Below are 13,575 nucleotides of genomic sequence, written 5' to 3' on the forward strand. Positions count from 1 at the left end.
CTGTACTGTAAGAGCAAAAGGTAATCAAATTCTGACTGCATTTTTGATATTCTTTTCCTTAAGCTTAAATTGTTTATGTTCCTTGCAGACTCAAGATGTTGAGCCGAGTCCAAGGGGCAACATGGCCACTGACCACTTTCAAACAATTAGGTCAAAAGCAAAGTATTTCCACACAAAGTGCACTTTGTACCGCACCGAATGTGCCAACACTGTAAACGTACTGCTGCACATGTGGAGGAGTGAGTGTCAAAGATGGTACACAGAAGATAAAGAGAAACAACCTGGTTTGCATTCAAGGTACAATCTATTCCAGGTCCCACATGAGTCTTTAAATTTACATAGATACGGTATCTAGATGTCATTTGAACATTCATAAACTGCAGCTAACTTTTTTCACTGCAAGTAAACTAAGATGGTGAGCCATTGGAAGGGATGTCAACTAGGATTTAGCTTTTGGCAAGAATTTCCCAGATGGCTAGACAGGCCTCTTGTCCTGTAAAAGTACCTTTTCTGATATCACCTCCAGGAACAAGGATTGCAGGAATCTCCTACCTGCAGACACATTATTCCAACATCACATCCTGGGATAGTATAATATTTATAGCAGAGGTAGCACTTCTTGGAAGGCTCAAACTTTCTTAAGATAATTATAACAAGCTGCCATATTTATTTTTGCGATAGAACCTTTCTATAGTGACATAATCTAGACAGGTGGGAACAAAGTAGAAACGTGCACAATATAATTATTGTAAAGCTAAAGTTTAACATCAGTAGCAGACAAACGTTGAATGTATACACAGCTTTTCATTGCAACAGTTTTTGTGACACTTAAAAGTTAAAGACACTTTAGGTGAATTCCCTAAACTACATGCCACTCTCAGTGACTGATTTATAGTAATGCGTCAATTTCCTGCTCAAATTATACAGGTAGGCTGTAGTCATTGTATTAAATTCAGCTTCACTGACATGCATGCATACACATATAGTTGTTACTTTGCTTTATTTCTGTGTGTAAACTGTTTGTACATAGAAATTATGCAGTTATGATGTTAGCAGTAACAGAGATAGTATATACTATCAGCAATTTACTGAGTTTTAATTGTACAACTAGTTTGTAATAGTTAACTCAATTATTGATGCTGTAATACTATGATTTTCATTGGATGACATTGTATGAAATTTACTCTAAAAGATCAGCATTGGTCCTGTACAATTAGTTAATTTTTTGGTTTGCAAGTCCATGAACACTATTAGAATAACTGCATGGCCATAATATTAAGTGTTTGACTGCTCTATTGGAGTGTTTTACTATTGTAAATACAGGGGCGTACATGTCTACCTAAATTTCACTTTGTAAAGAATACTGTACTCTCTATAAAAGATGGTTTCTGAGGTCCCTCTGAAAAAGGACAACCTCCTTATAACAATAAAAGTTCATCAAAATTAATTGGTTCTAAACTGTCCAATAGAGGCTCCACTGTAGTGCACCACTAAAACTGTATACACGTATTATAAAATTGCACAGTAGCATATATAGTACAAAAAATTTAACTATTATTAATTGTACATATGTGTATTTTGTTTCAGCATATCTATCAACTTAAATTGCAAGTTGTTGGATTACATATCTTCTTACAAACCTAGATCTGTAAAATATGTTTAGTTAATTTACTAATGTAAATAAGCTACATAGTTACAAGAGTTCTCCCCTTTACACCACAAGTTGTTTGAATCACTTACACTATACTATAACAGTTTCACTGATAATGATTGGTTCACTGAAGAAATCATAGCATGGCAACCATGCTCCTTTATGATCTATATCACATGGGTACCTCTATCAGAGGCTCAGATCAAGATACATTATGCAGTAACTTACACTTGGGATTTCTATCGGTAGATGGCTATTTAGGACAGTACTGTACTACAATACCAGTTGGAGATGAATTCATGTAGAAAGTACAAGAGTGCCAGTAGTGTGCAATTACAAAAACATGATGTGTTAATTTGAGAAAATGGTACAATTAAGAGTATTCATAGAAACAAAGTCAAAACCTGTGTGGTACTATTTAAGGTGCAACACAATTGCAGTAAATCTGGTGTGTGTATGTACACCTGTAGGAAAGTGACAATACAAAATTACAATATGGCTTTCTCACATAATTACTAGTTGATGAAATGTGCAGAGGCCAGGCAATTGTCAGATCCCCAAATAGCATATTTTATTATGATGGTGGTTGTATAATTTGTCTAACCTTTTGACTGTGTTCAGGCAGACTGTGGCAAACCAAACATTGGAACTTGGCAAATGTTTACAATCCTGCATGTATCAGATCAGTCTGATCCAATGATTTTGTGGTGCCAGTAGCAGTGGGGGCACCTTATATTATTCTAGTAAAGCATTTACAAATTTAGCTATGTATATATATTACTTTGTGAATAATTGTAAATGGCTGAGTTTTTTTAATGCTGTTAGTATCAATGATTACCAAATCTTAATTAATTGAACCCAAGTATATCTGAAAAGTGATTGTTTTATTAAAGATTTTGTTAACAGGTGTTCGTTCTATTATAGTAGAGTAGTTGAACAGAGCTCTATATATAAATGAATAAGATTCGCTTATCTCACTTATTTGAACACTTTTGTGAGGTGTTTGGAATAGTAGCTGTAGTACACATAGATGGGATAATCCCAATAAATATAATCTTTTTTTTTAATATATAGTAATTTAAACCAAGATCAACACACCCAATCCATAACTTAAAGAGAATGTGGTTGTTAGTTTATCATCATACGTTACTATCCCATTGTGTTAAAATAGGAAGTAAAATATTCACGTCAAAGCAACCCTCTGGTGGTTCTTTGCAATGAGTATACAGTAGGGGACGAAAAAAAAGTTCCAGTTTCATTTGTATTTTATGCCGTTGACAAGGCATTACCGCTATAGGTTCTATGGTATCCTACAACATGGTTATCTAGGACTAACAATGATCATGGATTTCAAGCTTTTCTTGCTACCAGCCATGATACCAACACATGTATAATACACCAATACCACACATCACTAAAGCTCTTCAACGACTTCAAGTTAGTTCAGGTATATACCCAGCTTGCATGTTTTGCCAGTATCTATTGAATCATTTATTCCTACAGTACTGAAATATTTCTTGCATGCTTACAAAGACTTGTGTCTATGTGCTAATTGCTAATGTAAGCTGTTTATGTATATAGACCCAGTGGCTATATATACAAGACACAGGAAATGTGGTGTGTAGCCATGGGTCCCTTATACCTGGGAATGTGTATTACACAACTGAAGTGCAATTCACACATAGCTCGATCACACTCCTAGAACTTCTTGTAGTTACAGTAATCATTCTCTCCAGATGTGGTATAACAATTTTTCACACAAACTACTTGGCTAGCTACATGTGTATTCCAAGAGGTGGATTATTAAATTGCCAAATTTGTTATAATGTTTAGTAGGTACTATTATTAACTCTTAGTATTATGAAAACTAGTTATTATACACAGATCGCTATGATTTAGACATGATTGTACAAAAGCAGAAGGAGGGAGTAAAGAAAAAACATGCAGTCACACAAAAGTCATTACAATGAGCTAAGTAGAGACTAAATATAATATTATTATACACAACTATGGAATTAATTATATTAAACACAACTATAGAATTAATTATATTAAACAATCCCCACAAAATGCAATTTTTGGTTCTGGGGAGCTATGTGTGAATTAGACAACTTCAGGTTTGTCACAGTAATACACATTTTGGTCTTTCCCAGGTATGAGGGACTCATGGCTACACACCACATTTCCTTGTATCTTGCCACAGGGCAGGGCCGCCCAGAGAAATTAAGGGGCCCAGGGCAAAGAGTTAAAGTGGGGCCCTTGACCCAAGTTGTAAGGTGAAGACCAAAAAAAAAAAAAAAAAAAAAAAGGTCACAACCTGCTGGCAATGACAATAACTACCCATCACCAACCATATCTCCTTATCTATAAGCAAGCATGCTACACTGCTCCTCTGAAGAATACTGTGACTGCTCTATTAGAGTATTTAGATCTGACTGCTCTATTAGAGTATATCGATCTTTTAAACAGATATTCAGGGGGCCCTTCATGGGGCCTCCTGGGGCCCTTTCAGGCTGGGGTCCGGGGCAAAATGCCCCAGTTGCCCCCCCCCCCCCCCCTGTGGGCGGCCCTGCACAGGGGCATGTCTTGGAACACATGCATTGACATAGTCATATAGCTACATAGTAACATGTATTATATTAACAGCTAGTCAAAAAAAATTTGGGAATTTACCTCTTCTATCATAAGTAGAACAAACTTGGATGGCTTTAGCCACGGTATAATATGTGTAATACACCACTGTATGAAATTAAATGGCAGCTTCAATTTTGTGGCTCATTGGTTAACATATTATACAGTAACCATCCTCCTACAGGGAGCTGTGAATTAAGGCTAATGAAAACTTGCTAGGAAAATAGGAGTCAAATCCTCACTTCAAAACTCTACTGATGCTACTGCATTTGCGCTCATCTAACATTCTAGGACAAATAGTGTATGTTCTTGTTATGAACATACATTTTTATCTAACAACATATGCAGAATTTCACAAGAAATTATATAATTATATAGACTGACTGTAATGATTATCTACATGTCAAAAGCTTTCATAGATGATTTGGACTGTGGATTCATCTGAGCCAGTTGTGACATGTGCAAAATATGTACATTACAAGTATACGTACCCAATAAAAGAATTCAGCCATTAAGTAGGGCTAACAGCTCAGTGGTAGTATGATAATAACTTTTTGTCATTTGTAATAATTAACATCATAATTTCATCATAAGCAGCCCACACACTAAATAATTGCCATTAAGCCATTATAGCTCAATACGTAATAAAGTTTCCGTACATATTACATATCACACTTGCATGTTTCATAATAATAATATTGTTCTTATATAGTTTCATCAAGGCTCAGTGCCTACATACATAGACCAATTAAGAAACAAGGAAATGTGGTGATTGCATGGCCACAAAACCCATGTATATAGTAGCAATGACCAATAATAGAGACGTCTGAGTAGTAAGAGAGAAACCATGATTAATTAAGTGCATGTAAATACAATAAAAGAAATGAGTCCTTGGACACACACACACACACACACACACACACACACACACACACACACACACACACACACACACACACACACAAAACAAACTAGTGGAGGTAACTACTAATGTCTGCCACGATACTCACTCTTTTTATGCAGCTATGTAGTGAGGGTCACTACAAATGAACATTACTGCTTAAAAAATAGAACTTATCACTAATGTTTTACAGTGCAGACACAAATGGGACATACCCCACAATAATACCATAACCATGCAGTTTTGGTGACACTTTAAAGATAATTTAGGTGAATTCCCTAACCACTCTTAGCGAATGATTTAGTAACACATCAATTTCATGTCAAATTATACAGGTGGGATGAATAATTATCCATTATTGTATTAAGTTGACATGTGGTTGTTACTTTGCCTTATTTCTGTGTTTACTGTATGTAGAAATTGTGTAGTTATAATGTTAGCAGTAACAGAAGACTATAAAAGGACAATCTCCTTATAATAATAAAATTTCATATAATTGGTCCCAAAATGTCCATTTAAAATGTATACACATTGCACCATGCATAGTACAAGCTTAGGGAATCAAAATCTAGTTATTGGTACATATACGTGTATTTCACTTCAACATATCTATCAACTTAAGTTGCTAGTGGATCTGCAACACAGCTGCAGGTTTAATTTCTAATGTAAATAAGCTACATAGTACACGTATAGATAAACACAAACCAGATTTACTGCAAATTGTGTTGCACCTGATAAAATAAATAATCTTAATTGTACCATTTTCTCAAATTACCACATCACATTCTTGTAATTCCATGTTATATAATTGCTGGCACTCTTGTACTTTCTACATGCATTCATCTCCAACTGGTGCTGAAGTACGGCATTGCCCTAAACAGCCATCTATTGATAGAAATTTCAAGTGTAAGCTACCACATACCATAATTCACTTTTTTTTGGGGGGTAAAAATTTTTCGTGTAAAAATGTGTTCATATGATTTATCTCTATTAGAGTAGTTCGATCTTTTGTAAAAAAAATTTTGTGTAAAATTTTGTACAAGTTTAATTTTGCATACAAAAATTGTTTTACAACAGAAAAAAACGAGAAGCAAATTTCTGTATATTATATATATCTTGATCTCAATACTAGTCTTGATTTCAAGTGAGCCTCAGATAAATCATTAAGGAACATGGTTGCCAAGCTAAGTTTTCTTCAGTTAACCTACTAATCATTATCAAAGCAACTGTTACAGTAGTGCAAGTGCTTCAAACAATTTTGTGATGTGTAAGGGAGAACTCTTGTAAGGAAAGTGTCAATGCAATATGGCTTTCTCACATGAAGTTGATTACTAGTAGATGAAAGGAAAGGTGCAGAGGCCAGGCAATCGTCAGCATCTCCAAAGGCACATGACACATTTTGTTACTGTGGTGTAATATGGTGGTTGTGTAATGTGTCTGTATAACTTTTTGACTTGTGTTCAGGCAGACTATGGCAAAACAAATATCTGAATTTGACATTGTTTAATTCCTTCATAAGGATTTTACAATACTGTATGATACAGTAAAATACTGTATCATATAGTAAAAGTATTGGCCTATGTCAAGTTGTATAACAAACTTGGGACAACTTTCATGATACAACTAACTAAAAGTTACATATGAATTTAAACACAGAACGGTTGACACCTTAAACAAACTCGACTCTGTATTGTTCCATTTTTTGATGTTGTCACTCAACTTTCAGGCATTTCAGTTGCAGTTTCTTTCTCCTATAAACTTGCTAGATGAAGGCACTGACAGAATCAAAGGGCAACACTTGATGCTAGCACCCACAGTTTGCCACTTGCTGGCTTACTTTCTGGACAAGACAAATGTCACTGTTTATACTTCATGGTAGACTATGACCACCACATACTGACAGAGAAACTGGTTTCAAGGGAGCGTACATAGTGCCAATACTTTGGTGGGATGTACAACATTAATTTTGTCCTGGTTGTAGGATACACTCCAAGCTAACTGCTTTGGTAAACTGAGGGAACTCTTGCAAATCAGGATTTTCCACATCTACCTATAAGACAACCATGAACAATTGATAGGTTGATATTCTAGGCATGCACAAAATATTTGGTAGACATCATACCTGACTAGTATTGGACATGATGCCATTACAAGGATACAAATAACTGGACTGGTCAGCTGAGTATAGTCTAATGTACTTTGACCCTACCACCTATAACAGATAACAACACAGATTATTCTCTTTAGTATAATAGGTCTGGTGACTCACAAGTTTACATTACATAATGCACACTTGATGTCATTACAGAAAGCAAAGTGGTTGTTACAAAAATATTATAGCAGTGAGTAAGGCATGGGTAGAGGGTAGACAGAAAGTTAGGGAAAAGGAAAAGATTGGAAACGTTAGTAAGTCACCTGAAATTGACAAGAAGAAAACCTCTTGACCACATGGCAGACTCCTGTAAGCATTTGAGCAGATGGCTGCAGGTTTGAGGCTCCCAGATCCAGTCATGGATTTTTTCTCATTTTTCCACATACCTTTATGTAACAACTTTAGTAGGACCAGGTGTCCTACAGACCTTTAACACTTGTGCTGTAAAGATGGTCCACAGAAACACTTCAACAATTTAACACATACTTGCTAGTCACTAACTACAGTAGGACCCTCAATTATTCAAACCCTTGATTATCCAAACAGTATAAGTGACTGCTCTATTAGAGAATTTCATCATCAGGTGAATGTTCTATTAGAGTAGTTGAACACAGCTCTGTATATAAATGAATGGGCTTCATTTATCTGAACAAATTCACTTATCTGAACACTTTTATGATTGAACTGTCACACAGGTGTTTGGGGTCGTACTGTATTGTCGATTCAAAGGCAGTGCATGATGTACATATCACAAGGACATACTGTACGTATATCATTGCACAATTGTGTGTAACTGGTTGTACTTGTGAGAGAAGGTTGTGTTCAGGATCATAATGTAGTGGAGGGATAGTTCCTGCTGGTCCAAACCAAGCGTTTATCAGCATAAGCTAAGAAGAATAGTATGTACGAAAATCTAATACAATGGTGATTTTAAAATTGTAAAAGAATAACATGACCATTTTAAATGGCGACAAGGTGATCTACTTACCTGATCAAATAATGTGTGTTGTGCCAGATATCCTACTGGATCCCCAGGTGTCTGTATAACAAAGAAACTGCAGTAAGGATCATTGAAATGAAAATAAGTCTATAGCATACAGTAGCTAAAAATATAAGGAGATATAATATTCATCAGAACCTTAAAAGGAAGAAAATACTACTATAAATACACTACTTACAGGATTGTCTATATACTTGTCAATGAAGCTAGCGATGGTCATCAGTTGTTGAGACCAGTTATCATCAGTGTAACGTGAACCCAACTCCACTGAGACTGTTCTTGGACCAGCTATCTTCCTCAAGTACTCTATGCTGATGAAGGAAAACAATTTATTCTATCAAGTGAATAAATGTTTTATTATATCAAGTGAATAAATCCAGTAGCATTTAAAGGTGTAGTTCTGTTTTTCTAACAACTGAACTCATCCATCTTGTACCCCCACAATCTTTCAGTACATTAGAGTATTTGGTTAAAAATAGCTTCCAGATTCAATCTTGTGATACCTATGTGTACACTATACACACGGCATGGTGAGTGTATATTTGCCCTCTGATACCCACTCTTCATTGTTACTGTTTGGATGTTATAGTTGGAGCCCCAGAGACTGTAAAGCAAACTATAGCTAGATACATTAAGCCAAGTGATATACACTAAATTTAGTGATCTTGTATACTGATTTGTGAATTGATGTAATCAATTAGCAAAAAACCAAACTCTAAAATTGCTAAATTTAATGTACTGCTAAATTAAGGTATTTCAAATTAATGGCAAGTATTGTATAGCTGCATCCTTCTCCTTCCTGTTCTTTATGTAAAGAAAATATTTTTAGTTACTGGCTGTGCCCTAATAATTATGACAGCTAGTATTACAACTGTTCTGGAATAATGGCATCATTTCATCATTAGGTGACTCACAATGCTTTCACAATGCTTTACAAGCATTGTGAAAGCATTGTGAATCACTTAAACAAAGTGGCATCATTTTTCAGTCAAAAATATTGCCAAATTTTAATACTGAATAGGCTAAATTTGCAAAATTTTTCTGTGGGGGCATGCCCCCAGACCCCCCTAGATAGAGCATGCTCCACATGCTGGTGCAAAATTAACCAGTTGTCACTTTTCTTAGCTAACCAACCATTATGCTAGCACCCCCCCCTTCTGAAATCCTAGATCCGCCCCTGCACTATATAATGTTGAACACTCCATCCATTCTACACAATGAATGTATTTGATATAATGTGTCACTGCTTAATTATGTAACTTTCGTGGCAGTCAATTTGCGAGTAGTGGTCAGAGAGTACTATAGTTATGTTGTGCCTCATTGTAGTCATGTATTTACCAGTTGTTCCAAGTTCATGAGGTACACTAATCATGGTCTTGCTATTTAGAATGGCTTCAACTCAACCTTACTAAAGTTACAGAAATTCTCAATTGAGGGCACATAACTAGCTTCACACAATGGTTTTTAAAACTGCTAAAAGGGAAATTGGCAGCTGGCCGTTCATGAAATTTCACACTTCAAAAGCTTCCCCTCTACAATGCTGAATTGTTCTCCTGCACAAGCAGCAAAATGTACACCAACTGTTGGTTCACTTTTATTATATTACCAAACAATACAGTAGTACTGTTTAAATAGGAATCGCCTCAGAGGTGATGTGTGCCACCTAAAATACTACCTTCAAAAATCATCCTAGAGACATCTTATGTGACGGAAATTACCTTTACGGAATACAGTAATATTAGTCCATCTAACATGAAACAGCATTAAAAACAAGAAAACACCAGTGACTGGGTATAGAACTTTTTTTTTAAATCAACTAAACCTTGAAATTTGGTCAGCCTGCCTCACTCACTGCCTACTGAGGGGCAAAGCACCCCAAAAGCTAGAGGTATTTTGTGTTTTAGGACTCAATAGAGTAGTTTTATGCACTGTTTAGGGGCATGCTACTAATTCCTATGGCTTCATATGTAAAATCTTGGTTTTCATTGATCTGTGCTTGTTTTCCATCCCCTTTGCATCAGATGTGTTTGTGGTAACAAAAAGTCCCCGTCTCCAGTACGAAGTACTGACTTTAGGCTCCATAGATCTAAATGTGGTTTCATGCACTGTCATATCGCCAGGAAACAAGCACTACATTACGTTCAACACTGATCACAGAGGAAAGAGTTTAGGAAGTGACTAGACAAAATAAAGCTTGCACTTGGCTATCCCTACTTTGGAAACAGCTTATTTTGATGTTAAAACATCCATTGTACTTTGGTATTCTCACACTTTGTAATCACTACAATAGCAAAGAGTAAATAATAAAAGACAGAGTGTCTAACTCCAGTATGGGCCATCAAAAATGACAGCACAGGCTTCGCTTGAATTTACAGGAAGGTGTTAATATACTTTGGCTTGCATACACACCAACTTTTGAGGGGCTATATAAAATCACCACTTCCTAAAGTGTTAACTCACTCAATCAGCACTTATATCGTAAGTGTAAATTTATATAATATCCAGAAAGACTGGTGGCTGTCATTTTTGATGCCTCATACTGGAGTTAGACACTCTCTATTTCATTATTTACTGTTGATATAGGTATATTGCAAAGCCCTCATAATTGCTTGCTCGCTGTGCGTTTCAAAACAACCAAACTATTCAACTTGAGATATTAGTAGAATAATACTTTACGTTTAAGGAAGAAAATCCATCCCTCCTGGAGGAAGACTGAGTGTGGCCCCGACTAGACATTGGGTGACCTGCAGTTCGAATCCTGGGGTTGGAGGGATTTTTTCCCCCTTATTTTGGCCCCTTTTCTGTTACACCTTATCAGTTATAAGTCATTAAGTCTATGTCCTTGAAATTAGGCTAAGGCTGCAGCACATGTTGCTGTCAGACCTTCAGTGCTGGTCACTGTAAAGTGTTAATAATAATAAATAAAATAATAATAATATAAGGTGCCCCACTACTACTAGCACCACACAATCACTGGATCAGACTGACAATCTGTGAATGATTATAATAGAAATTCAGATGTGCTCAAAATTATGGATTTTTTCTCTTTTCTCCACCTTTTCAAACACACTTTATGAAGCAACTTTAAACAGGCTGTAGGACCAGGTGTCCTGCAGACCTTCAGCACTTGTGCTGTAAAGCGTTAATAATTTTATAAATATAGTGTTAATCAATACACACAGTATAATGCAGTTGGCACACAACACACGTACAATTCATTGGCAGTTAGAAGTCCCAACATTTATATACTAGCTATGTACTAACAAACAGCTGCACCATGCAATTTCTAATGGTTGAGTTTTATAATACTGCTTTATTGAACCGTGAGTATCCGAACAGCAGAAGTGATTGCTTTATTAAAGTATTTTGTTAACATGAGTTTGCTCTATTAGAGTAAGTGTATGAATAAAGCTCTATATAAATGAATGGGATTCACTTATCCACACAAATTTATTTAAACACTTTTGTGATTGAACTGGCACACAGGCATTGGAATAATGACTGTAAATGAGCAAATATAGATGGGATGAAACATCTATTCTTTTAGATCGACCATTCCTATGATTATTTAAAGCCAACACCCAATCTGTAGTTTAAAGAATCAAGAGCCAGGCACAGTTGTTAGTTTATTATCATAGATGATACTATCCCACAGTAGGGACCTGTGAGAATTTTGTTAAAAGGGAGCAAATTTTTCACATCAAACCTCTATTGTAAGATTATAGAAGCACCCAACAACATGGTTATCTATTGTGTTTCTAGGACTTATAACAATGAATTTGTCAAAGTTACTCACTACCAGCCATGGTACGTATATACCAACCCATGTATAATTACACCAATGCTTACTCGAAGCTAGCTAGTTTTAACTCAAAGCTGGGCTGGAGCTATTCTGCTCAGTGTCAGTCCACCAATAGTTGCAAACAATTGTGTATTATATTGGTGTTTCACTTTTTAGAGTGTGCCTGTGCTTCTATTATAAAGAGTTGATATAAGTATTCAGGTGATAAGAAAGCATTTAGATTACTGTATGGTGAAGTGGGGGTCTATATATAAATGCTAGCTGAAGACCCTTCAAATTTTTAATAGGCTACTCCAAACGTTATGTGATATGTGATAGCCATTTAAGTTTACCAGGACACTGCCTTACTTAAATCTACATGGAGATGAATATTAGCATAAGTTGCCAATTATTGGACCTTTTACAAATAATACAGAGTACGGACCGGAGTATTAAAAGGTTGCGTAAAAATAATTTTGTATTGAAAACCAGTATGCTTTTGCATCTAGCCTATCTGTCAGAGGGCTGGCCTCCTCTTCTTAAAACTTTTATGATTTGCTCACGAATTCGCTAAATCTGCTGATAAATGATAATTGGTCTTTTTTCACTAAAGGACAAGTGCTGATAGAGTACCTCATGCCAATACTGCCACACAATACACTTTGCAATTTTCACTCATAACTTGACATTCGCTCACATGTGATGAGTTAGTAAAGAGAATAAAGACTGCTTGATTATTAGATTGATTTTTATTTAAACTCCAATATTAGGCATTACCATTCTTCCATACAAGAGTGTACTTAAAGTAATTACGTAGCTACAAGCACAAAATTACCAAATACAGTTACATAAACAATAGTACAACACAACAATTACACGACTACACATAGTATATATATCACAAATAAGAATACTAAAACTACACTTCACATGTCATTATACAAGATAAAGTCATATACTGTGGAAGAGAACGTAGAGGTCAAAACAACATCATCAGGTAGATCATTCCACCAGTGTGCAACTGAATGTCTAAACAACTTCTTAGTTTTTGATAGTCTGCATAACTATATGAATGGTTCAAAACGGAAGTTCATACATCATTCCAGTGAAGAACTACAATCACTAGACAAAATGATGCCGATAATTGGCGACTTATGCTACAGATATGAGGACACTTAGTTTAGTATTTACAAAAGTATAGTCCAGTGCTATTTGAGGGTGTGGTACAAAAAATAATTATTTTCAGAAAAAAAGGATAAAACCCTTCAAATAATTATCCCACACTGTAGTACTATTTGAAGGTGCAGTACAAAACAGGTAAATAAGGTATATAGATATTTTACAGAACAAAATTGGAAGTGTTAATTTATCTGAATGGGAAGCAATGTGCTGTGTCATATAATGGGTAAAGTTCAAGTGGATCATTGGGTACCCTTAACTCTATCCATGAAGCATGTTA

Source organism: Dysidea avara, chromosome 9 (assembly GCF_963678975.1).
Source record: "Dysidea avara chromosome 9, odDysAvar1.4, whole genome shotgun sequence".
Lineage (NCBI taxonomy): Eukaryota > Metazoa > Porifera > Demospongiae > Dictyoceratida > Dysideidae > Dysidea > Dysidea avara.